This window comes from Acinonyx jubatus, chromosome B4, assembly GCF_027475565.1.
Source record: "Acinonyx jubatus isolate Ajub_Pintada_27869175 chromosome B4, VMU_Ajub_asm_v1.0, whole genome shotgun sequence".
Classification (NCBI taxonomy): Eukaryota; Metazoa; Chordata; class Mammalia; order Carnivora; family Felidae; genus Acinonyx; species Acinonyx jubatus.
The window spans coordinates 88,157,439-88,182,608 of NC_069387.1; the positions used below are offsets into that span (position 1 = coordinate 88,157,439).

General features: G+C 42.7%; 1 protein-coding gene and 1 non-coding gene across 3 annotated transcripts in view; both read left to right on the forward strand.

Annotated features, from left to right (window-relative positions):
• RASSF3 (Ras association domain family member 3) overlaps window positions 1-25,170 on the forward strand; it is a 72,076-nt gene that overhangs the window by 14,038 nt on the left and 32,868 nt on the right. The window lies entirely within an intron of this gene.
• On the forward strand, window positions 19,402-19,511 carry LOC113602954 (U6 spliceosomal RNA). The gene has a single exon (XR_003424467.1). It is a non-coding gene; the product is annotated as a U6 spliceosomal RNA (small nuclear RNA).

Sequence of the window (25,170 nt, forward strand, 5' to 3'; positions counted from 1 at the left end):
ACGCATCCACAGTTCGGAAGTAAGCTTCGCTTGTGCACAGTTTGAACACAGGCATTAAAGAAGCTCAGTGAGTCACGTGATCTGTTTGGCTAACTCTTCAGAGTTCATTTATGCTCTATAAAACTGGCATGGGTTTTGGAATCTGGTGGGAAACCTCTTCAGACCATGTGAGCCTCTTGGGGTTTGCCATTCCCTCTCTGTCCCCAGCCTCCCCTTCCTTTGGTTGTGTTTCTTACAATAAATTGGTTGTCTAAAGCTGGCTTTATATCCTGAATGCCATTGTGAATATTTTTAATCACTTCAATTGTAAATTTAGCTGAGCCGTAAATTTTACTGATACTCCTACGTAAATATTCTCTTGTTAATATAAAAGACTCGGGACATTATCCAGCATGTGAGTACATAGTCAATAAATGTTGACTGTTATTTCTAGTAGTATTAGCATTATTCATTAAAAACAATTTCATAGGAGCTCTAAGATGGTGTGATATGATGAGAAAGTCTAGGGATCTAGAATTGGGAAATCATCTTGATTTTGAATCTGTCATTCACTAGCTCTGGGAGCTTTGAAGAGGTTCCTTAACTTTTTGAGTATCAGCTTGTTAATCTTTAAAACAGATATTCTAGAGGGGTTATATAAGATAATGTGTGTGAAAGTACTCCCAAGTTATGAATTGTTACATAATTGCAAATATTAGTGTTTGGAGACTAGTATAAAATTGTTTTCTTAACATATATTGTGTCTTATAAATTGATTTTAAATTCTCAACCTATGGTAGTATTGGAGGTGATACTTTATAAATGGTTATTGAAAAATAAATTTATTCCCCCATCTCATTCATGTATATTTTTAAAATTTTGATTTTCATTAAAAATTTTGTAATGTTTGTTTATTTTTGAGAGAGCGACAGAGAGACAGTGTGTGAGCAGGGGAGGGACAGAGAGAGAGGGAGACACAGAATCTGAGCAGGCTACAGGCTCTGAGCCTGATGCGGGGCTTGAACTCACAACTGCGAGATCATGACCTGAGTTGAAGTTGGTTGCTTAACTGAGCCACCCAGGCGCCCCCAAGTATGTCTCTTTTTATCTGCAAAATGGTGATTTGTATTTGGGGACCTGAACTTTTTTTTTTTTTTTTTTTGTAATATTTTTGGACAGAAAGCACGAGCTGGGGAGAGGGGTGAGGGGCAGAGGGAGAAAGAGAATCCCAAGTAGGCTCCATGTTCAGCATGAAACCTGATGTGGGGTTCGATCCCACAACCCTGGGGTCATGACCTGAGCCGAAATCAAGTGTCGCGCTCTCAACCAACTGAGCCATCCAGGCACCCTGGATGACCTGAGCATTTTATATCTAAGCAGCAAGTTTAAATTACCTTATGAATGAATTGTGTTTATGAAGCACTCTGATGCTTTGGAGAAAGACGATATTCCATTCTTATTGATTGAATGCATCAGGGGCTTTGAGTAAATTTAGTTTTAGGCCTTCCAGATTATCCTGTCTGTGAGCTTCATGAGGGCAGGTCATTTCTGCCTTGTTCACCACTAGATGTTCATTGCTAGTGTGGTACTTGGCACAGGGCACCAAGTGGGGTCTATTGTTATTTGTTTTTATTTATTTTTTAAAGATTTTATTTTTAAGTAATGTCTACACCCAATGTGGGGCTCCAACTCCCCGAGTGCTGAAATCGAGTCACATGCTCCTTTGAGTGAGCCAGCCAGGTGCCCTGTCATTATTCGTTAATTGACCACGTGGTTTTCATTTGGTCAGATTTGTGTCAGAATCCTAATCAAGAAAAATAAGTTGGTTGAAAGCAGTGAAACATGGTACTTTTTTTTTCAAGGGGAGTAATCCTAAAATAAATAATGGTAATAGATTCTGTATCATGTGAAAGTGAGCCATTTAGGTGAAACGGAACATATATTGGGCTGGGGATGTGGAGACCTGGGTCCTAGGCCTCTACTTTGTTCCAAAGAAGTAGCTTTGGAATTTAATGGCTGATTTATTCTAGAGCTGAATTCTTGATTGGAGGGAAAGTAACGGTGATAAAGGGCTTGAAAGGGATTCCATGAAATGTATTGCGATGCCAAATGAATTAGTTAGGAAATAGCTGTATTAGGTCATATCTGGTTGGGTGGGGTTGGACTTAAGTGAATTGGTTAGTCATGGGTGTTTGAGAAATGAGTAGAATATGTGGAATATGAGTAGAAAATGAATTATCCCTTTTCCTAAAGAGGGAATGTCTTGGGTAAGAAATCAAGGGGGTCCTGATGGTTTATTGAATTCATCCCTATATAGTTCCAACAAGAATGGGTTTCATGCAAGCCAAAGGAAAGCCTTAATTATTGCAGGAGTTGTAAACATGATGTCAAGAACTATTTAAGAAGGAGCCCACCAGCAAGAAACTGGGCAGGATGAATGTAGGAGAGTCTTGTGCTTACAGAGAACGCTAGGGTAGCGTGGGTAATTTAGCCCCCGTGCTTACTGAAGGACGAGTGCTTACAGGCAGGTGTGCATTCACATTTGGGAGTGAGGGAAGTGTATTCATTTCCTTTGGAAGATTAAGTGTCTTTTGTTTCCAGTGTCTCTTGTATTCCAGTTGGTCTGCATTGACCCTTGCCAGGTAAATGTTCCAAATCAGTTTCTTTTAAATTCTATTATAAAACATCAGAGTCTTTTGCCTAATACAATATATCCAAATGTGAGGCTTCCAGAGGCTTCTATCCCCTTGCCCACACCCTGTGTAGAGTGCTTTACTCAGCTTCTCCATTCACAGATCCATGGATACCCAGTTCAAGGCTCATTTCTTACAACAATGTCTTGTCCTCTGATTGCTACAGGCATATTTAAGTATCGCCTTCCTGACAAGAATGAAAACTCTTGAGGGCTAGGGATCTTTGCTTTATAGAGGCCATATTGAATGATTCGTGAATGTGATGATTAACCTGATTCATAATTGAGACATTGTCATTCCCAAGAAGAATTATTTTCAATCTGAGCAATTTATTTAGAACTTTCATCTATTTCTAATTTCATACAGACTTCAGGAGATACTTCAGCAAGACCCCATAGGGAAAGATAATTCTTTAAAATTTGACTTTTAAACATTTGAGGGATTATTGATAATTTAGAAAGACATAACTAACTCTAAAGGAATGGCCTGGGTGGAATGGTTCCTTTTAATGTGAAGAGTCTGGTTTTCTGCAGTTAGCTAGAAGGAACATACTTAAACACATAATTATAGGAAGCTTTGTTTTTAGGAATGGAAATTACAAAAAAATTATTTTTGTAGCGACTCCCATTTTTTTCATTAAGCACATTGTAGTGTCCCTGAAATTCTGTGGTGCATTTTATTTACTTATTTATTAAAAATTTTTTTTCAATGTTTTGTTTATTTTTGAGAAACAGAGAAACTGAGCGTGAGCAGGGGAGGGGCAGGGGAAGAGGGACACAGACTCTGAGCTGTCAGCACAGAGCCCGATGCGGGGCTCGAACTCTCGAACTATGAGATCATGACCTGAGCCGAAGTCTGAGGCTTAACTAACTGAGCCACCCTGCTGCCCCTGTGGTGCATTTTAGATTTGGAAAATGTGTGATACGATAATACAAAGAGATGGCACATTTAGTAGCTGCTCACATTTGTGTTCATTTTAATTTGAAATGTAGGCTCTATGAAAATGAGTGTTGTCAAAATGGTTTAGGTGAACTAAAATGTTGCATTACCATTTTGTGGCAAGCAGAGTATCAAGACTCCAGACCCTTAATGTTACAGTTATTAAACATTATTTGAAGTATCTCTGAATTTGCATATAGGCATTACATTCATTTAGGCAGTGATTGATTTTAACAATTCTAGTGATCAGAAAAGAAAATGTGGGCTGAAGTGTGAAGCAGTGGATTTCCCCAGCTGCATAATTTATGTCGCCCCCCAAAAGGTAGACGCATGAAGCTAAAAAGCCGTGCAAAGTACTGACCTGTTCTTTGTGGCTATCGGGACTTGCAGGAGTGACTTCTAGCTAGGCCTCCGTGGCTGCCCAGTTATTGAGGTGGAAGGAAGGCAGTGAGAGTGGGGATGAAGAAGAAGAGGGGCCAGGTTGCAGATATTGGTGAATTGGGATGGGGTAGGTCTGGATGTGGGTACTGGGGGGTGGTGAGAACGAGGACAGGGATGAGTTGTGGGTTTCTTGGCTTGGGTGACTGGGAAGGTGATGTCATCACTTGCCAATTAAGGGAATATGGAAGAAAGATGAGATTGGGGAGGGAGGATAAGTTCAGACCGTGTATTGACTCCAGGCAGTCAATAAATAATGAATGAATGAATCTGGGTGTATTTTTTTTTGAGCTGTCGGTAGGGTGTCAGTGTTCCCTGAGCTTCTTGGTGGTATAGCTGATCTGGGGAGAGAGCTCTGGGATTTGTTGAAGCCATGGGAGGAGGGGGACCCAAGCAAGGAGGATACACCAGCATGCATTCGTTCATTCATAAGTTTGCTTATAAGTTTCTTTATTTTGAGACAGCATGCAAGTGGGGGAGGGGTGGAGGAATCCCAAGCAGGCTGCCACTACCAGTGGTGAGCTGCAGACAGGGTTCAAACCCACCAACGGTGAGATCACGACCTGAGCCAAAGTCCTATGTTCAACCAACTGAGTGTTCCAGGTGCCCCTTGCATTTAAAGGGTAGGCAGAGAAGAAGGGTGTGTCTCCAGAGATAACCAAAGTGAGTGACTCGAGAGGTGAAGAAAGCCGGAGAATGGTGTTCTGGGAGCCCAGGGAAGGGCCGCCTCAAGAACAGGCATGTGGTCAGTAGGGCAAGTGCGGCACTCAGAAAGGCCAGGGACGGAAGTTGAGCCAGTAGGAGCCTCTGGAGGCCTTGAGGAGAGCCTCTTCGGAAAACTGGAGAGGCAGTTGGACTGCAGAGGGAGGAGGACTGAACAGCTGTGGAAGAGACAGGAAAAGTGGGTGCAAACTGCTCGCTCTTACAAAGGATAGTGCCCTAAAATGAGGCCATGGGGCGAGGGAGTCGTTGGTGTGTTGGCATCATTTTTAGATGAGAGACCTGAGTAGAAAGAAGGCGGATGGGGATACAGGTGAGGCACTAGGGTTCCCTCAAGAAAATGGCTGCCTTTGCAGCGGAAGGGGTGGTGTTTGGACCGGAAGTGGTGGAGGACTGCTTAGAAAGCGGGTGGGTCCTCTTGGAGAAGGTGGGGAGGGTTAAGTCTGGTAAACTTGTACCTGATACGGAGTTGGGGGGTGGGGGGTGACTAGAAGTTTGAGTCTGTGGCGGTTGGGCACTGACCAAGCAGGTGGGTGTGCGTGTGTAAGTGCTGTTGTGTGGAGAGAAAGCCAGAGGCACAGAAGCAGAAGGGGAGCTCTGTGGTGTGTCTGGAGGACCAGGTGGCCTTCTGGGTGGAGCTGTCGGGGAAGGACACACCTGCGGGTGTGGTGGGTGTGGTGAACGACTGGGAAAGGAAGCCGGCTCTAAAGGGGCCTTGTTCGTCAGGCTGAGGACTTTGGACTGCATCTCCTGGGTGGGGAGGAGCCACTTAGGGAGAAGTAACGGGGTCAAATCTAGGATTTGGGAGCTGAGAGCAGTTTATGGAAGAGTTTAGAGAGAAGCAGGGGTATTGTTCGGGAGGCCATTGCGGTAACCTGGGTGACGGTCATTAGGGCTTGAAATGGGGCAGTTGCAGTGGGAGAGGTGCGGATTTCTGAGGTTGACTGATTCCTGAGATTGACTGATTGACCAAGCCGGGGGGAGAGAGGAGGAAAAGGGTGTGTGTGGGGGGGGGGGAAGGGGACAGCTGAGAGGATGGCCCTGCCGTTGGGGAACTGGAGAACACAGGAGGAAGAGAGGCAGGTCTAGCCAGGTGGTGGGATAGTTCAGTTTCAGGCACATTTACAGAGCGTTTGTATAGCACCCAGCTGGCTACGAGAATCAGGATTCTGAAAGCTCAAGACAGAGGTCCCTGCAAGAGAGATCGGAAGCATGAGGTCATCATCCTTGAATTGGAAGTGGTTAAGATTTATTTGAAGGAACAAGAGAAAAATAAATCCTGATGTGGATATGGACTGTGAAAGCAAACTTCTTAGACCATTTCAGTGTATTATTAACTTTCTTAGAATAAAGCCTTTGATGACCAGAATGTGGATGTGACCCAACCCGCCCCCCTCCCCCCGCCGCCCCCCAAATAGCTCAAAATTAATGACAAAAAGATGTTAGGAAATAAATTCAAGAAGTTTCGATAGAAGTGTTTTTATCTTGATAGTTTTCTTTTTTTTCTATCAGGTCAAAATCCCTTTCTTAATCTGTGTTTATTATTTTTGATAAGAAACTTGAGAAAACTGGGGACTAGCTGGTTGTATTTTTGAAACCTCTTTGAATATGAAATATACTGTCTTGAGTGTGGTATCACTGCATTGTATTCCTCAGGCTTGACATCAATGGATACCTAATAATTAATATTCTAATGCAGTGTCCTTAGATGGATTAAAAAAAAAAAAACCAAACTAAAGTGGTTTTCGGGAAATATGCTGATTACAATTTATATTTAGCTCAATACTGGTTTGTAGAGCCTTACTTTGGATCTTCCATAAAATCCACGTTTTTCTGTTTTCCTTCCCAAAATGTAGAGGCACACAATCCTGTTGATCTGTGGAAATGTTTACTAAGGAGAAGTTAAGTCTTTATTTTTTCTTTTAATTTTATTTTTATTTAAGTAATCTCTACACCCAACATGGGGCTCAAGCTCTTTCGACTGAGCCAGCCAGGCACGCCCCCCCCCTTTTTTGGGGGGAGGCGGAAATAAAGGCTTTAAAGAGCTCATGAGCCTGCGGAAAGGGGCAGAGGGAGAGAAAGAGGCTGCATGCTTAGCACAGAGCCCAACGCGGGCTCCATCCCACGTCCCTGGGATCTTGACCTGAGCCAAAATCAAGAATCTGACAGTCAACCGGCTTGAGGCACCAGGCACCTGGAAGCAAACGTTTTAGATCCTTTGGAAGTTCCAACAGTGTGGTGGGTGCTCTAGAATTTGTATGGGGATGTGGGTGGTTCCGCTTATTTTCCCTAGCCCCCTCCTACTTTTTTCTGAACTATCTGCAACTACTGTATGGTTTATGCTGTAGCAGAGAGATTACTTTCCTGCTTCCGTGGTCTCAACAAACATTTATTGGGTGCCTGCTTTATAGCTGGTGTTATGCTTCGCCCTGGGATTTAAAGAGAAGGAAGGCCAATATCCCACCTCCAGAGCATGCAGTCTAGTAGAAAGTCATAAAGAGCCATTGTGATATTGTGACGTGTAGTATATATAATGGAAGGAACTTGAAAGAGCTTCTGGGTTGGTGAACATGGGAGGTGAAGGGGGAGTGGCACTTGTGGGGAGGTCGTGAAAGCTCTGGGCCCCTTCCCACCTACTTCCTCTTATGTATCTCTTGCCGGTTCATGAATTGTATCCTTTGTAAAAAAAAAAACAGGTAATAGTGATTAGAGTACTTACCTGAGTTCTGTGGGCCATCCTAGCAAATGGTTGAACCTGAGAAGGGCGTCATGGGAATCCCTGATTTATACCTGCTCAGTTATAAGCATAGATAACTATCTGGATTTGCGATTGCACGTGAAGTGTGTGTGTAGAAGGTGTCTTGTGGGACTAAGCTCTTAAATTCACTTGTGGCATCTATGCTAACCCCAGGTGGATGGAGTCAGAATGGAGTTGAATTGTAGGACGGACACTGGGTGGGTGTCTGCAGAGAACCGAAGAATTGCTTGCTTGGTGTGAGGGAAAGCCCCGCATCTCTGGTGTCAGAAGCGAAGTGTTGTGTGTAGTGGAGTAGACAGTCCAGTTTTTCTTTTCAGCTATAAAGAGACCATTGTTGGAAGAGACTGTGCACGTGGAAGGGATACTCTTACTGTTGATAACAACGATGGCTCAATGCATTGTACATTTATTGGTTCATTTCCTCCTCACACTAACCCAGTGAGGTAGGCATGGATATTCTCTTTGTAGAGAAGAGGCACAGAGAGGGTCACAGTAGCTGGTAAACAGAGGAACTAGGGTTAGAAAATGGGCAGTCTGGTGTGAGAACCCATGCTTTAAGAAAGCGATGAAGAATAGGGAAAGCAGCAGTCTCTTTGGGGTGACCGTGCCACATTAGCAAAAGTCAGTGCTTAGTGCTTGGAGCTTGGGCCAGGGGTTGGGGGGGACAATGGGAAGGGAAGTCATAAGCTTATGGTTAAATTAAGCCTGGGTAGACTTGTTTCAAGTAGTGGAATAGGAGAGGGGGATGGGAACCAGATAAGGCAGTATCTCCTTGCATATCAAGATTTACTGTGGGGGCACCTGGGTGGCTCAGTCGGTTGAGCGTCCGACTTCAGCTCAGGTCACGATCTCACGGTCCGTGAGTTCGAGCCCCGCGTCAGGCTTTGGGCTGATGGCTCAGAGCCTGGAGCCTGCTTCCGATTCTGTGTCTTCCTCTCTCTCTGCCCCTCCCCCGTTCATGCTCTGTCTCTCTCTCTCTCTGTCTCAAAAATAAATAAATGTTAAAAAAAAAAATAAAAAAAAAAAGATTTACTGTGGAATCCCTACAAATGTATGTATAGATTTGCGTATATTGTACATTTACGTTACCTTTTGAATTTCTAGCATTCTTGTTTTCATACTGGTTGCGTTCATTATCATCTAACAAAGTACATATATATATATATATGCACTACACGGGTGTAAATGATAGCAGTTGTAATGAATGTCACAACTTGTAAGAAATTGGGGATTTCTCCGTGGTTTGTTGTGATTTAAAGAGCAGTCTGTGGGGCGCCTGGGTGGCGCAGTCGGTTAAGCGTCCGACTTCAGCCAGGTCACGATCTCGCGGTCTGTGAGTTCGAGCCCCGCATCAGGCTCTGGGCTGATGGCTCAGAGCCTGGAGCCTGTTTCCGATTCTGTGTCTCCCTCTCTCTCTGCCCCTCCCCCGTTCATGCTCTGTCTCTCTCCCAAAAATAAATAAACGTTGAAAAAAAAAATTAAAAAATAAAGAGCAGTCTGTAATAAGCTTTGGAGATTTGTTTCAAGGAGTGGAAAATGAAGGTCTAGAGGCTGGTTCTATATTGCTGTATATTCTCAGAAAGAAAATGTAAAGGATCTGGGTGAGTTCCAAAAATTGAGTCATTCACATCCTTATTGTCACACTGAGATTGCTCAAATGTTTGCGGTACGTATTGTTGAGCACGGACCATGCACAGGGTTTAGTACTACATACAATTGGGTTATTATAAAAGACTCTCCCTTCCTTATAAGGAACTCTCTGGGATTATATGAGGAGACCAACATATAATATGCAGTTTGTGAATGGTAACAGCTGTAATAAATGAGCACAGAACAACTCAGAAGAGATTAAATACATTTAAGAGACGTTTAAAATAAATACAATAGTACCCTTGATTTATTTGTTTTGTACAACTCTTGTTGAGTGAGTGGCACCAAGAGGCTGAATAGAAAAGGGCAGACCTAATTAGGAGTACTTCTTGGAGGTTGTAGACACTTGGATTTCGGTTTTGGAAGGGTAGAAGCTCAGACAGTGACTGGGTGTGCAACTTATTTTTCTGTTGAAGAAGCACTGATGTGTGTTTGGAAAAGGTTTAGATTGCCTCAAAAACATGAATTTTCAGAAATGGCATGTGTCTCTAATAGGGATGGTCTCCAGGGATAGGTGCACAGAATGAGTGGTGACTTTCTAGAAACACTACAAAGTGTATCTGTGAGATTGGGATGGATCTTAAAATCATGATCTCATGGTTCATGGATTTTAGTCCCATGCCAGGGCTCAGCAATGCTGATAGTAAGTAGGAGCTTGCTTGGGATTCTCTCTCTCCCTCTCTCTCTGCCCCTCCCCAACTCTCTTTATCTCTCAAAGTAAATAAATAAACTTAAAAAAAATAAAGTCATGCAGAATATAGTAATTCATAGTACAGTAATTCACAATACAGTTATTCAGAATACAGTGATTATGTAAAAGTATATGAATGCCTTTATAGCTGATTGTCCAACCTAAAATTTTTTTTAATGTTTATTTTTGAGACAGAGCATGAGTGGGGGAGGGGCACACACGAACACACACACACACACACACACACACACACACACACACACACACACACAGAATCCGAAGAAGGCTCCAGGCTCTGAGCTGTCAGCACAGAGCCCGATGCGGGGCTCAAACTGTGAGATCATGACCTGAGCCACCCAGGCGCCCCCGCTGATCATCCAACTTTAAAGATCACACATTGCAGATGTAGTTGAAGCCCCTGGGTATTCCTAGCTCCGTGTTTTCTCCCCCTCCCTTTCTCTCCAGTTGTTTATCATTGCTGTCCATGTATTTAATACTTTAATTACTGGTGTCTATGTAAATATTAATCATCAATAGCTGAGTGTTACTTTACGTGTTTTTTTTTTTTTTAAACTTCTGGCTGTAGTGTCCTATTGCATATTTTCTTCTGTAGCTCAACGTCTATTGTTAGCTTTGTTTTTGAGATTCTTGCTACTCTAGTTCATTCTTTTTAATTGCTATACACTACAGTGTGTCCATTTTCCTGTTGATGTACATTTAATTACTATTTCCTCCCATTTTTCTCTATTACAAATGACATTGCAATACACTTCTTTACGTGCCTCCTTTCACGTGTATGCGAAACATTTCTGTAGGTTGTAATCCCCAGGAGTGGAATCGCTTAGTCACAGGGAAGGGAATGTGTATCTTCATGTTCATTGGGTTAGTACTTCCGTTCCATCTTTGAGTTGGGAAGCTTGAGGATTTAATTATTTCTTTTTAACTTGTATGCTAATATTTTCTTGAAACTGTAATGGACCTGTGGAAACTTGTGGTTTGGGGACAAGTTGGAATACAGAAGATAATATTTATTATGTGTTAATGGTTGGTAACTTCAGTGATTTGTGTAAAATTCCACTTAACTGGATATATGGTTGCATATCTTCACCTAAAATCGCAAAGAAAGACTGTAAAAAAGAAATTCCTAAACTGTATTTCTTTGGTTATCTGTGCTCACCTGAAGGTACAGGAAGAATGGCTTGGTGGGGTAGGGGAGACTTTTGAGTAGATAATAACATTTTTTTGTGGTGTTTAAATTTTCTATAATTTATTTGAAACTGTCTTTTTAAACTAAAAAACATATTTGAGGTGTAACTGATGTGTGTAAGTTTCAGTTGTAGACTGGTAATTTACGATTCATTATTTGTATATGTTGCAAAATGATCATCAAATGGCAGTACCTTGTTTTTCTTCTTGTCAGGAGAACTTAACTACCTTAACTGCTCCTCTCTGAGCCACTTTCAAATATATGCTGCAGTATTATTAACTTTAGTGTCCATGCTGTACTGAAAACTTCTTCAGTCCTCTTTCTGTCTCAAAGTGATCAAGTAGAAGGGAATGAAGAATGGCATAAATCCTGATGGCATCTTTTTGGAATAACCTGGGGAGTGCTCCCTTTGGGCAAAGGGGGGGTGGGGGGTTCGGTTAGGTTTTCTTATAGTCTTCCTCAAGCTGCCTAGGTTTAGTTTGTGGTTTCCAAGAGACCTGTTGGACTGGCTTTAGGCTGATAATATCAGTTTCTTCATGTTTTCCCCACGTCTCTTAAAGGAACTTTTATGTAACTCTTCTTTTCAGTAAGATCCTAAAACCATTTGCTATTATGGTTTAGTTGTTTCTCCAAACATTTATTTCCTTCTGGCAGGAATCCGTAAGAGAGCTACTTCTCATGGATCTTGGTTACAAGTTCTATGATGAGTCATTATTGACAGAAACTTTATGCCGGAATACAACATGAAAGGTCTCCTTGCCATTGTAGGAGAGGGAGTGAGGGGTGAGCTTTGCATTTATGCGGATTTAATGTCGATCAGATCACTGACTGATTAATCTTAGGGCCTCTTACATATTCTTCACTGTCCTGCCAGTTTGAACTAAGAACTTTAAAGCAGGTGGTAGTCAAAGTAGAGAACAAATGGGAACCCCTGTGGAGGTGGGGTCCCACGAGTCTGAACAGCTGTCAGGGTGGGGACTCCAAGGGGACATTTCATGGGCAGTTAATGTGTTCTTCAATAGCAGCATTTCTTTAGTCATGGACAGCCTCCTTTGTGACTCTCTGAATTTCTAGTGATTCTCATTTTTTAAAAATATTATTTTAATGTTTATTGATTTTTTTTTTTTACAATGTTTATTTATTTTTGAGAGAGGGAGAGAGAGAGCACGTGCGCGAGCAAGCTCACGCGCATGAGCAGAGAGGGGCAGAGAGAGAGGGAGACACAGAATCTGAAGCAGGCTCCAGGCTCTGAGCTGTCAGCACAGAGCCTGACACGGGACTCGAACTCATGAACCACGAGATCATGACCTGGCCGAAGTGGGACACCTAACCAACTGAGCCACATGGGCGTGTTGTTCCCCCCTCCCCCATTCTTACCCTGAGACTTAGAGCCATCGAATTACAGTTACTTGTTGCAAATCATCTACTTACTGTATTAGGCTTCCTTGTAAGCTGATCAAAATGAGCTCTGGTTGATGGCTCATCCACCTGGTTATTTAAATTGTTTGCTTTCTGCTCTGACCTACCAGTTCTACCTCTAAAAGCGTACCCTTAAATTAAAAAACAAACAAAACAAAAATCACAAAATCAAACCCCCAAAACCCAAGGATGTATGCAAAATCTGTTCTAAGGCGGCTCATTAAAGCATTGTTTTTAATAGTGGGAAATTTGGAAACAGAGTAAAGGTCCAACATCAAACCTGTCCGATATACAGACATTCAACAATTTGAAAATATTTATATCGGAAAAAAAATATTTGTAGGCTACAGTGTCTAGAACTTCAGGTTCTAGAGCCAGACTGTGAATTCTGACTCTGGTGCTGCCCCTTAGAGCTGTGTGACCTTGGGCGAGTCTCTTTCTCTCTTTTAAAAATTACGGTAAAATATATATAACATAACTTTTACCATTTTAACACTTTTTAAGTGTATAATTAAGTGACAATAAGTGTATTCACATTGTTGTGCAGGCAAGTTTCTTAACTGATCATTGTCATCGCGGCTTTCTTGAGGTTGTTTTGAATGTCAAAGAAGGTCATGCATGTAAAAAGCATAGTCATGGCCTAGTCCCTAGTAATACTCAAATGTCAAAATATTATATATATTTTCATTTAAATGAAAATTGTTACATATTTAAGACCTACAACATCATGACTTGATATACACAGTGAATTATCGCTGTCAAGCTAATTAATGTGTCATTTCTTCATAGTTAACCATTATTTTTGTGATGCCAGCAACCTGAAATCTGTTGTAGCATATTTCCTGGGATCAGTGTGATATTAACTATAGTCATCCTATCCTGCCTGTGCGTTAACTCTTTAATCTCATCTCGCAGAACCGAAACTTTGTACCTTTTGACCAACAAACATTAACAGTTGTTAAAGTATTCAATACACAGATCTTCACGACATTTTTTAATTGGAAAAGATTTTAAAAATGGTATGTATACAGGTGCCTGGGTGGCTCAGTTGGTTGAACATCTGACTTCGGCTCAGGTCACGGTTCGTGAGTTCGAGCCCCGTGTCGGGCTCTGTGCTGACAGCTTAGAGCCTGGAGCCTGCTTTGGATTCTGTGTACCCCTCTCACTCTTCACCTCCCCAGCTTGTGCTCTGTCACTCTCTGTCTCTCAAGAATAAAATAAACATTAAAAAAAAAAAAAAAGGCATGTATAGGTTAAATGCAAGAATAGAGAGGGGAAAAAGAAAACCCCAAAGGGTTTACTTCTCTGGGTGATAGGATAAATCTCATTTGGCTTCTGTGTTGTTTTTTTTTTTTTCCTCCTATAATTGTCTTGTTTTTCTTCTGTAAATGAAAAAAATTTGCATATGAATTTTATTCTGGGTAGAAACAGCTGGAGGTTCCTGCAGGTTAATCCTAAAAAGGACAGTTTGATTTTTCAGTTTCTCTTAGAGTTTCATTTGTTCCCCTTGATTGACTAATTATTTAAATAAAGTTACCATTCGTTGTGGCATGCATATGGTTGTGTCCAAAATACACTTTCATACAATGGCGACTTCTTAAGAGCATCCTTAAAAGTGCATATCGTTTGTTAATCTTACTGTGGTATTTTGTTTCTCTTAACTGTAGTTTCCTGTTCTTTCGATTTTTGTGTGTCGGCTTGCTGAAAATAAATATTTTGTTTTACTGGGTTAGTAAGTCAGACAGAGTGGTGTTGACAATTCAAGGAAACAGCCCAAGCCATCATCAGTTAAAATTGCTTTAAGAAGCCAGGAGTACCTTGATTAGAGTTTTATAAGGTAGAGAGCAGGAATATTCTAAATTCCTGGTGCCCGAGCTGTGAAAACTGTTCCTGAAATGAAGGTGGGGAGAGCAGGAGAGGACGTGGGGTGGGTCAGGGAGAATGAGGGCCAGCGAACCACATTTCAGTGCCTGTGGCTGGGCGCCGAAGACTTCTCAGCAGTGCTTTGTGCTGCCTTGGCGAACGTCGCAGCCTTCTTAACGTCTGCTTAAAAACACCTACGTTTTCTTCGAGGTTTTAAGTGAGACCGCCTCCGGTACATATACCATATTTACCTGACCTCCAGTACACCTTGGTAAGCCCCGAGGTTTGTACAGACACTGGTGTCAGAAGCACAGCCTCAACAGCTTTGTATTTTCTTGCGGAATCAGGTGGGAGTTGTTGATGGTTTGCCTGCTCGGAGAGAGCCTCTGAGTTTATTTTGCCGTTACTGAATGCCTGCTGGGCTGAGAATTTTTGAGGGATGGGCTGAAAGGGATTGAAGGAGATGGACAGATAATTATGGCGAATCAAGAGTGATGAGTATGGACCCTATTGATGAATAGGTACTGTATTAAGTGCTTTATTATGTGATCTCCTCAGTCAACTATCACAGCAACCCTGTGAGATAGGTATTGTTACCCACCATTTACAGGATGGTGTATTACAGATGAATTTATCCTTTTTAAAAAATGTTTATTGAGGCACCTGGGTGGCTCAGTGAGTTAAGTGTCTGACTTAGGCTCAGGCCATGATCTCACGGTTTGTAGATTCGAGCCCCACGTCGGGCTCTGTGCTGACAGCTCAGAGCCTGCAGCCTGCTTCAGATCCTCTCTCTCTCTCTCCCTCTCTTTGCCCTTCCCCTCTTTGTGCTCTCTCTCAAAAATAAACATTAAAAAAATTTTGTTTTTAAATATTGCCATTTTGAAAGTTTGTGTTCTTTAGCTGTGTTGTTTTATTAAGTAAAACTTTTTGTTACTAGCCTTCTGTCATCTTTTACCAAAAAAAAAAAAACCAAAACAACAAAAACCCAAAACAAAAGATATTTTGTTCCTGAGGTTAAGAATGGAGTGTGGTTTATCTTCAGACACAGAATCCTCATCTTTATTTGTGTAGGTGTTTGAATTTTGAAAATCGAGGTATGACTAGTATAAAGTAAAATGTATAAATCTTAATTGTACAGCTTAATGTGTGTCTTTTCCCCTCAGTTTCCCTCCCCTCTTGCCCCTCCCAACTACCAGCTATTTCCAGCTCAAAATAGAGTATGTTTCTGGTACCCCAGAAGGTTCTTTTGTGTCCATTCCCCCCCCCCCCCCCCCCGCAGTGTATGTGCTGCTGAAGCGAGCACTTTTGTATCCATTCCTAATCAGTAATATTTTCACCTCTCCACTAGAACCACTGTACTTTTAGTTTAAAGTTTATTTCTTTATTTTTTAAGAGCGTGAACGCAAGTGGGGAAGGGGCAGAAGGAGAGGGGAACAGAGGATCTGAAGCAGGCTGTGTACTTCATATAAATGAAATCTGGAGTATAGTTTCTTTCTGTAGCTGACAGCTTTTGCCCAATGCAATGTCATGTGATTCATCCACATGTGATTTATCATTAATCAACAGTAAATGAAATCCGGGGTGCCTGGGTGGCTCAGCGGGTTAAGGGGCTGACTCTTAATTCTGGCTCAGGTCGGGATCTCAGGATTGTAGCATCGAGCCCCTTTCTCTGCCACACCCCCGCTCGTTCTCTCTCTCTCTCTCTCTCTCTCTCTCTCAATAAATAACTTAAAAAATAAATGAAGCCCATATTTGTTTTATTCGTGGGGTTGTTTTTAGGTCCTTTTAGGAGTATTAAACAGTACATGAGAAATCAGTCCAATTTTAAGAGTCCTGTGTGAGGTACCCAAGGTAGGAAATGCATATGGCTGACCATGACATAGAAAGTGCAGAGGAAAACTCCTGATGATGTGCTGTGGCTGCCCTGGTACCAGGCTTTGTGTAGAAGGAATGAGACCTGTACCTTGGAAAGTGGCTGGACCTCAGGCAGATGGGCACTAGAGTTTGGGCTAAGGGATGGAGCAAGTCAAGGAGGCACTTCCTGAATGTCTGGCCCTGCAACCTTTGAGATATTTCCCACTTTGCAAAGGTTCTTTGGACAGCGGGTATGGCATTGCAGTAGGATGTTGGCCATGTAGAACTGAGGGTCAGGAGGGAGATCTGGGCTGGAGAAAATGAACACAAAACTGGTTGTAGCTGTGGAAGTGGACTGGGGCTCCTGGCTGGAACTCTAGAGTGGTGGGGTTCACCCGGGATGGTTGTCAGAATTGCTCATAAAACTCGTGGAAATACAGTGGCTGGGCCTACCTGGAAGCTTTGATGGGTGTTCTGGGGTCACAGCAGTCACTTGGATTTTTGTTTATTTATTTTGAGAGAGAGCATGTGAGCTGGGGAGGGGCAGAGAGAGGAGAGAATCTGCCTGATGTGGGGCTCAAACTCACAAACCAGGAGACAGTGACCTGAGCTGAAATCAAGAGTTGGACTATTAATTGACTAAGCCACCCAGGTGCCCTGCTATTTGGATTTTTAAAAATGCCTCTATTTATTCTAATGTACTTTCCCTCCCCATGCTGCAGGTTAGAATCAGTAAGGAAAATGGATCTTGAGCTCCCCTCTAGGACACAGTCAGATCCCAGGAAAGTCAGAAGATGGAAATGTTGACACCTGGCTAGGCAAGAGAGCGGTATTAAATGTGTCTGGTTTCCAAAGTGGTCATGATGTCCCTGCTTAAACACTTCCAGAACGGAGAGCTTGCCAGTTTCCCAGGCAGCCGTTTTTGGAAGATCGGAAAAGCTTTTTGGTAAAACAAGCCAAACTGTCTCCTTGTGTAGCTTTCACAGAGTGGGCTTTGCTTTTGCAGAGTGGGCTTCATATCTCCCTGGTTTCCTTTTCCCATGCTGAACCTCCCCAGTGCTTACTCCTCCTGTGGAGTTTTCAGAGCCTCTGTTACCATCGTCTTTCAATTGGTCCTCTTTCCACTATTGCTCTTCAAATAAGACATCCCCCAAATTAGGCATTTTTTGATGAGCACGGAGTAGAGTGGGACCATTTACTCCTCTCTTGTTACAAAGATAATAATATACTTCTGTCTTTCTTGAGGGGGAGTGGAGGGATCACAAGTGTAGACCTTACGTGTGCCTTTAGTTCATCTTGGATTCATCCTATTCTTTGAGCCCCTGGATGTTAACTTTGATCTGGCCCACCCTCCCAGCTGTCGTTTCGCCAGTGTGATGAGCAAATTTGATCCTCCCCAAGGAGAAGAGGAAGCAGAGCCTCCCAGCCAGGCTGAAGCAGTGCCTCCATGTCCCAATCTCATGACTCCCATAATGTGCTGAGTTCTGAGCTGACAGAGAAGATCAGATTCAAATATTTAATCAATAGTTGGCTAATGAGTTGTCTTCTGTGGCTAAAATAAAATTGCCTTTGCACCCCAGGAGATGTTTACTAGGGAGTTTTAGGGGTCCTGCCTCTTCCTGTACCTTACAGAAGCAGTTACACTAAACTTGCACCAAAGTGATTTGCCATTTTGGGTGCGTCCTATGGATTCTTGCATGTATTTGCTTACAGTAAATCGCACTCCTTGGAAAGTCCCTGCTCTGAGTATTTACTTTTAGTCCTGTAAACTATATGACTTGGAGTTGCACATAGCACTGACTGAGCCAGCCAGGCACCCCCAAACGTTCTTATTTTGAAATATTGGAAGATCTAAGGCAGCAGCTTGAGATTTACAACAGACTAGTTGGTGGTTAGACATTAGATTATCATGCTTTTCAGTGTATCAGCAATATCCTTTTTGAATAGGGATGAAGAGGAGTGGCATCGTGACTCCAAATTAGCTGAGGTTCTAATGGCAGAATAAACAGTGTAATCTTAAGGTTTCTTGAATAGTATAATTTTCTGAATGATGACATATTTTTGTTTTGCTTTGTACAACCAGATCTGTGACTTCTTTAAAGGCATTGTTTTTAAACTTTCTCCACCTTTCTGTGTATGCTGTAGCACAGTGCTTGCTTCATGGTAGGTGCTCAGACTTTTTTTTTTTTTTTTTTTGAGAGAAAATGCACACACGGGGGAGGAGCAGGGGCGGGGGAGAGAGAAAATCCCAAGCAGACTCCATGCTGTCAGTGCAGAGCCAGATGCAGGCTCCAACCCATGACTGTGAGATCATGACCTGAGCCAAAATCAAAGAGTTGAATACTTAACCGACTGAGCCACCCAGGGGCCCCAAATTCTCTTTAAAGTCTTGGTGTCTTCAGTACTCAACCAGAAGCGTGTCTGTGGAGTGATGACTGAGGATGACCTAACCGGGTCCTAACTCCGGTTCACCCTCCAGGATCACCAGGTTGGTAGAGGGCAGTTGTTAGTGGAGCTCCTCTGTATCCAAGAGCAAATTCATGTTGGAGAAGGATATTATCGCTCCAGTGTCAGATTGCCCATTTTCCCTCCATTCTCTCAATTCTGACTCCCACTAAAATCACTTTAGTAGCACTAGGAGGAGTATTTTCTACCTTGGCATAATCATCTAGGCACTAGTCTAATTTTTTTTTTTAAACATTTTATTTTGAGAGAGCGTGCGTGTGCGAGAATCAGGGAGGGGCAAAAAGCGAGCGAGCGAGAGAGAGAGAGAGAGAGAGAGAGAGAGAGAATCCTAGGCAGGCTCTGTACTATGAGTACAGAGCCTGATGCGGGGCTCAAACCCATGAACCATGAGATCATGACCTGAGCCAAAATTAAAAGTTGGACACTTAACCAACTGAGCCACCCAGGTGCCCCACCACTAGTCCAATTTTTAATTAAAACTATCTTCCATCTGAAACTAATTCACCAAGGTTCCCTTCTCTCATTTCCAAGTAAATGACTTCAGTCATGTGCATCTTTGTTTTTGCATTAACTTCCATGGATGCTATTCAAAACACAAAACAAAACTACTTATGTGCCATGACTTACTTGTCTTAAGAGCTAATGACACCGATACCCGTCCCAGGAGAAATCTGCTCCAGAGTGAAGTGAGAGCAAGGGGAGATGCTTAATTCACAGATGGTTTGTGGACACATTCACTTCAGCACATACACTAAAATTGGAATGATGCAGAGAAGATTAGCATGGCCCCTGCCCAAGGATGACCTACAGGTTCATGACGGTTCACTGTTTAATAAAGTAGTTTGTGCACAAAGCATGTGCTTCCCTCTGAGCAACACTGGTATAAATCTGTAGAGGTGTTCAAATCTACATAAGGCCCACAGGTGTTTTATTTCTTATTTAGTATTTCTGTGACCAAATAGTTTACCTTAAAATCTTGTGATGTCCCATTTCTTTTTTTTCCTTTTTTGAGAGAGAGAGAGAGAGCGCTCAAGTGAGTGAGAGGCAGAGAGAGAGAGAGAGAGAATCCCACAAGGGTCAGAAAGAGAGAAAGCAGGGCTCGTGTTTTTGTTTTTGTTTTAACCCGAAGTGGGGCACGAGCTCACTCAAAGTGGGGCTCATGCTCACCCCATGTGGGGCTCAAACTCACGAACTGTGAGATCATGACCTGAGCTGAAGTCAGGTGTTTAACAACAGAGCCACCCAGGTGCCCTGCGACATCCCATTTCTTCGAAACGGCTTCATTTAAGAGGATACGGTATCAAAATTAAAAAAAAAAAAATGCACGTTATCAAATGAAGTATTCAATGGCCTGTATGTGTTGTTTTTGGAGGGAATGAGGCCGAATCTTCATGGAACAGCTGGCCGGATCTAGTTTCCTGGGGTGGTGGCGAGGCAGGGGACTGAGAAGAGAGTCCTGGATGCTATGGAGAGGAGTCCACTCCTGAAATGCTTGTTTTAGCCATTGTTATGTCTTCTAAAATTATTTAATTGTAGAAAACAAAAACAAAAAACAGAACATGGTGCTGTTTTAGGAATACACATCTAGCTTAAAAACTTTTTCTATTTTTAAAGAAATTTAAAAAAAAATTTTTTTTCCATTTTTCTTTGGAGAGAGAGAGACACACACAGAGCACGAGTGGGGAAGGGGCAGAGAGAGAGAGAGAGAGGGAGACAACAGGATCGGAAGCAGACTCCAGGCTCTGAGCTGTCAGCACAGAGCCCGACACGGGGCTCAAACTCATGAACCCTGAGATCCTGACCTGAGCCAAAGTCAGAAGCTTAACCAACTGAGCCACCCAGGTGCACGCCCCCCCCCCCCCCCCAATTTTTCTCTTTTTAACTGGAATCTCATTGTCGGAGGAGGAGATCTTGGGATATGCCTACTTACAAAATTTCTGAATGTAATGTTTACTAGACAATTATTTTTGAGGTTATTTGTGGCATAGGTGTATATGCACCTGATGGTGATGGACAGGTACGTACCGGACTTTTAAGTACTTGCTAAGTACTTTGGATGTAGAAGGAATGTAAGACTTTTTTTAAGATTTTATTTTAAAGTAGTCTCTGCATCCACCGTGGGGCTAGAACCCACAACCCTGAGATTGAGAGTCCCACACTCCATTGACTGAGCCAGCCAGGTGCCCCTGGAATGGAAGACTGTTAATGAGATACTAACTTTGAGATGGCATAATGGGAAGGAGTGGGGTCCAAGTACTAATGGGGATAGGATTTCTGGGTCTGTGAATATTGTAAATTTAGATCTTGGGAATGGTTGTATACATTGTGAGTATACTAAAACCACTGACTTGTGAGCTTCACGTGGGTGAATTTTATGGTTACGTGAGTTATATCTAAATAACTTTAAAAATGAGATGTTACTAATTTTTAGCGCAGAGAAGATTCCCGAATTGCTTGTGATTTCCTGCTTTCCTTTTTCCATTTGCCAGATCTTCCAAAGTAGTTGAAATGAAAGATAAAGAACCTTTAAGGCTCTTATCTTCTGGTGGTAAGGAAATGCTGAGTGGCCCTGAATTTGTGCAGTGAATGTTGTTTACACAAGCCTGTGTCTTTTAGCCCAGAGACCAGAAAAAACAGGCTGAAGGCTCGCTTGAGCAAAAAGCGATCAGAGAAATGGGCCTGTCTGCCCGTTGGAAAATCTGGGACTTCATGATATTGGTCCCTTAATTTACGGACCATTCCAGGCTGTCAACAAAGTAGTTGTCTAAAGTAAAATCCTGACACATGCTCTAATGTGGATGAATCGTGGAGACCTTAAGCTAAGGCACAAAAAGACAAATGTTACAGGATTCCACTTACATGAGCTACCTAATGTAGGGAAATTTATAGAGATAAAGTAGAATGGTGGTTGCCAGAGGCTGGGGGAGAGGAAAATAGGGAGATACAACAGATACAGAGTTTCAGTTCGGGAAGGTGAAAGCAGCCTGGAGATGGGTGTTGGTATGTTGCAGAGCTGTGTGAAACTGTACTTAATGCCCCTGAACTGTACACTTAAAGATCAGTAAAATGAGGGGCGTCTGGCTGGCGTAGTAGAGCGTGTGACTCTTGATCTCATGGTCAGTTTGAGCCCCAGGTCGGGTGTGGAGTTTACTTTAAAAAATGGGTAAAATGTGGGGTGCCTGGCTGGCTCAGTCAGTAGAGCTGGCAACTCTTGATCTTGGGGTCATGAGTTCAAGCTCCACATGGGGTGTAGAGCTTACCTAAAATTAAAAGAAAATGGGTAAAATGTTAAATTCTTTTTTTATAAAGTATTTTTTTATCTTTTTAAAATGTTGATCTTTTTTTCCCCTAAATATTGTTTTTAAACATTTATTTATTTTTGAGACAGAGACAGAGTATGAACGGGGGAGGGTCAGAGAGAGGGAGACACAGAATCTGAAACAGGCTCCAGGCTCTGAGCTGTCAGCACAGAGCCCGACGCGGGGCTCGAACTCACGGACCATGAGATCATGACCTGAGCCGAAGTCGGCCGCTTAACCGACTGAGCCACCCAGGCGCCCCTAAAATGTTTATCTTGAGAGAGAGAGAGAGAGAGAGAGCGCGCGTTCATGCAGGGGAGGGGCAGAGAAGAGAGGTAGAGAGAGAATCCCTAGTAGGCTTCATGCTCTCAGCACAGAGCCTGACTCGGGGCTTAAACTCAACGAACCGTGAGATCATGACCAGAGCCAAAACCAAGAGTCCAAGGCTTAACCGCCTGAGCCACCCAGGCACCCCTAAGACTTACTTTTAAGTAATCTCTACACCCAGCATGGGACTCAAATTTATAATCTCGAGATCAAGAGTCACATGCACTACTCACTGAGCCAGCCAGGTGCTCCTAAATAAAATTTTAAATTCTATGTTATGTATATTTAAACACACACACACACGCACACAGAGAGAAATTAATTAAGAGTAAAATCACTTTGGAAGAAAAGAGAGTGGGACACGGCATCTGAATTCTCCACCAGACTGAGCACTGGTTCCAGTAGCTTTAGCTTCTGCCACTATCCCGAGTATGTGTGAGGGACGAACCAGATGCTCAGCGAGGTCTCCACCTACTGTACCTTCCTTCTGATCCTCCCACCTGTCATTCCTGGAGCATCTCCTGTGTCCCAGAAATTGAGCTCTGCCCTGGAGAAAGGTAAACGTGTGCCCCGAGGCATTGATAATCCCGAGGGAGGTTGGGAGAGATGCATTTGCTTTTTGCCAAGTGTCCCATCGCATAGTGTGCTCATCTGTGGTAGTAAGTGTGGGTGGCACTATTTAGGTAGTATTTTGGGGGTGGCAGTGAAATGTCTGGAACCCGGTTTAAAGTAGTCAAATCAGTACATAGCTGACATTTGATGCCCACAGATGCACTCTTAAAAAAGACAGTGTCAGTAGAAGAGTAAGACTTGTTTATAGCCTGAAAATTCATCATGGAAGAAAGAAGTCCTCATGGTGCCAGAGGAGCTGTGCACTTTTGTGAGGAGCCACCAGGATGAGGAAGAGGCAGACTTACCTGACGGCTCTCCTGTTTCCTAGGGGCAATACAAGGCCAGACACCCTGCTAGTTCCTTCAGGAACTGACGGGGCAGTCAGTGGAGGACACAAGAATACAAACCCGAAGCGAAACATGTTTACAGTGTCCTGTAACAACATAGCGTAGACTGGGTGGCATATAAACCCCAGGATTTTATGTCTCACAGTTCTAGCGGCTTAGAAGGCCAAGACGAGGGCCGTGCACATTGGGTGTCTGGTGAGGGCCTGCTTCCTGCTTCACAGTAGTATTTTGCTGTGTCCTCCCTGGTGCTCACAGGGGCGGAGGAGCTCTCTGGAGTCTTTTCTGAGGGCACTAATCCCTCAGGAACCTGATCAAGTCCCACAACCCCACCTCCTAATACCATCTCACTGAGGATTAGCACTTCAACATACAAGTATCAGGAGGATGCAAACATTCAGTCTGTAGCACAGAAGCAATATATAATTAGTTGAAAATTGATTTGCTAAGAACAAATGACGGAAGGGAAACATGAAAATCTGATGGATCATTGATCATGAGCTTGGACAGTCTAGTTTCAAAACACACTTTATATGCTGTCAGTGTTTTTAGGGAGAGCTCATTCTCAGAGGCGGTCTTCATCTGTTAAATAAATTCTTTACCAGGGAGGAGGAGGAGGTGAGGGAGGAGGCAGGGAGGTGAAGGGAGGCAAGGATGTGATATTTTTGGAACAGCTTGAAATACAAAGTAATTTCCTGATCAGATTAGTTCCTCTTAAGCGAAACCCCAACTGTGGTCACTTGCTTAGTAATGAAGAAGTCCACGCAAACTGGACAGGCTTAGAAAAACTGGGTCCCTAGCTCTTGTGCTGAATTCCCAGTCATGTCCTACACCCACTTGAAGTTCACTTCTGGATGAGGGAGGCATCAGTTTTTGTGGAGTACTTTATTTTGATTTGATTTGTTTGTGAATGTCGTAAGTAAATCAGTCTTTATTTCCCTGTCACTTTTCCATATGGAAAAGCACTTATTCAGAATAGAGCAAATTTTGAAAGGAAGTGTAGAAAAATCAATGCTAGGGCACCTGGGTGGTTCAGTTGGTTAAGCGCCTGACTTTGGCTCAGGTCATGATCTCACGGTTCATGAGACTGAGCCCTTTGTGGGGCTCTGTGGAGCCTGCTTGAGATTCTCTCTCTCCCACTCTCTGTGCCCCTCTGTCATCACGCTCGCTTTCTCTCTCAAATAAACTTTAAAAAAAGGAATGAAAAACGCTAAGAATTAGGTGTTATTAACAATGCTCCTGTAAACAAATTCTGTTTTTTTTCCCCCTAGAAAAGGGACACTAGAAAATAATTACACTAAAAGCAATACTTCTTTCCACTTGCTAATTCCATTATCATTCGCAGTTACATTTAGAAGCTGTTGTAATAGGCATTTAAAAGGAAATTATGAAAGAGCTGTCTTATTGTGTTTAAGGGTATGAATACTGAGTCTACCTTGGCTTGTATTATAAGGAAACTGTTGCCTAAACCTGGCCAGGTACTGTTAGGGACAGATACAATTTCATATTTCTTAAGTAAGTTTCTACTTGGTCATTCATCTGATTTCTTGACCTTCAAGGAGTAGGTCACAAATCATTTCTTTTGCGTTTTTTTTTTTGTTTTTGTTTTTAAACAGGCTATGATACTGTCATTTATTTTATATTTTAAATGCAGGGAAACGTCTTTAAAATATGTTCTCCCTGGTGACTAAGATAATACATGCTCAATGCACAATACTTGGAAGTTAGGAAAAAAATGAAGACGTTCCTGGAAAACCTCTTGCTTTCAGGCATTCTGTTTCAGGATAGCTGCTGCGTGTGTTCTGAGCAAGCTGATTCCCTGTTGGTGTGCTTTCATCCAGCCTAGCCACCCCTTCTGCTTTGGAGGATGTGTTTGGAGAGGGGCTTGTCAGGGTATACCACTGTCCTTTT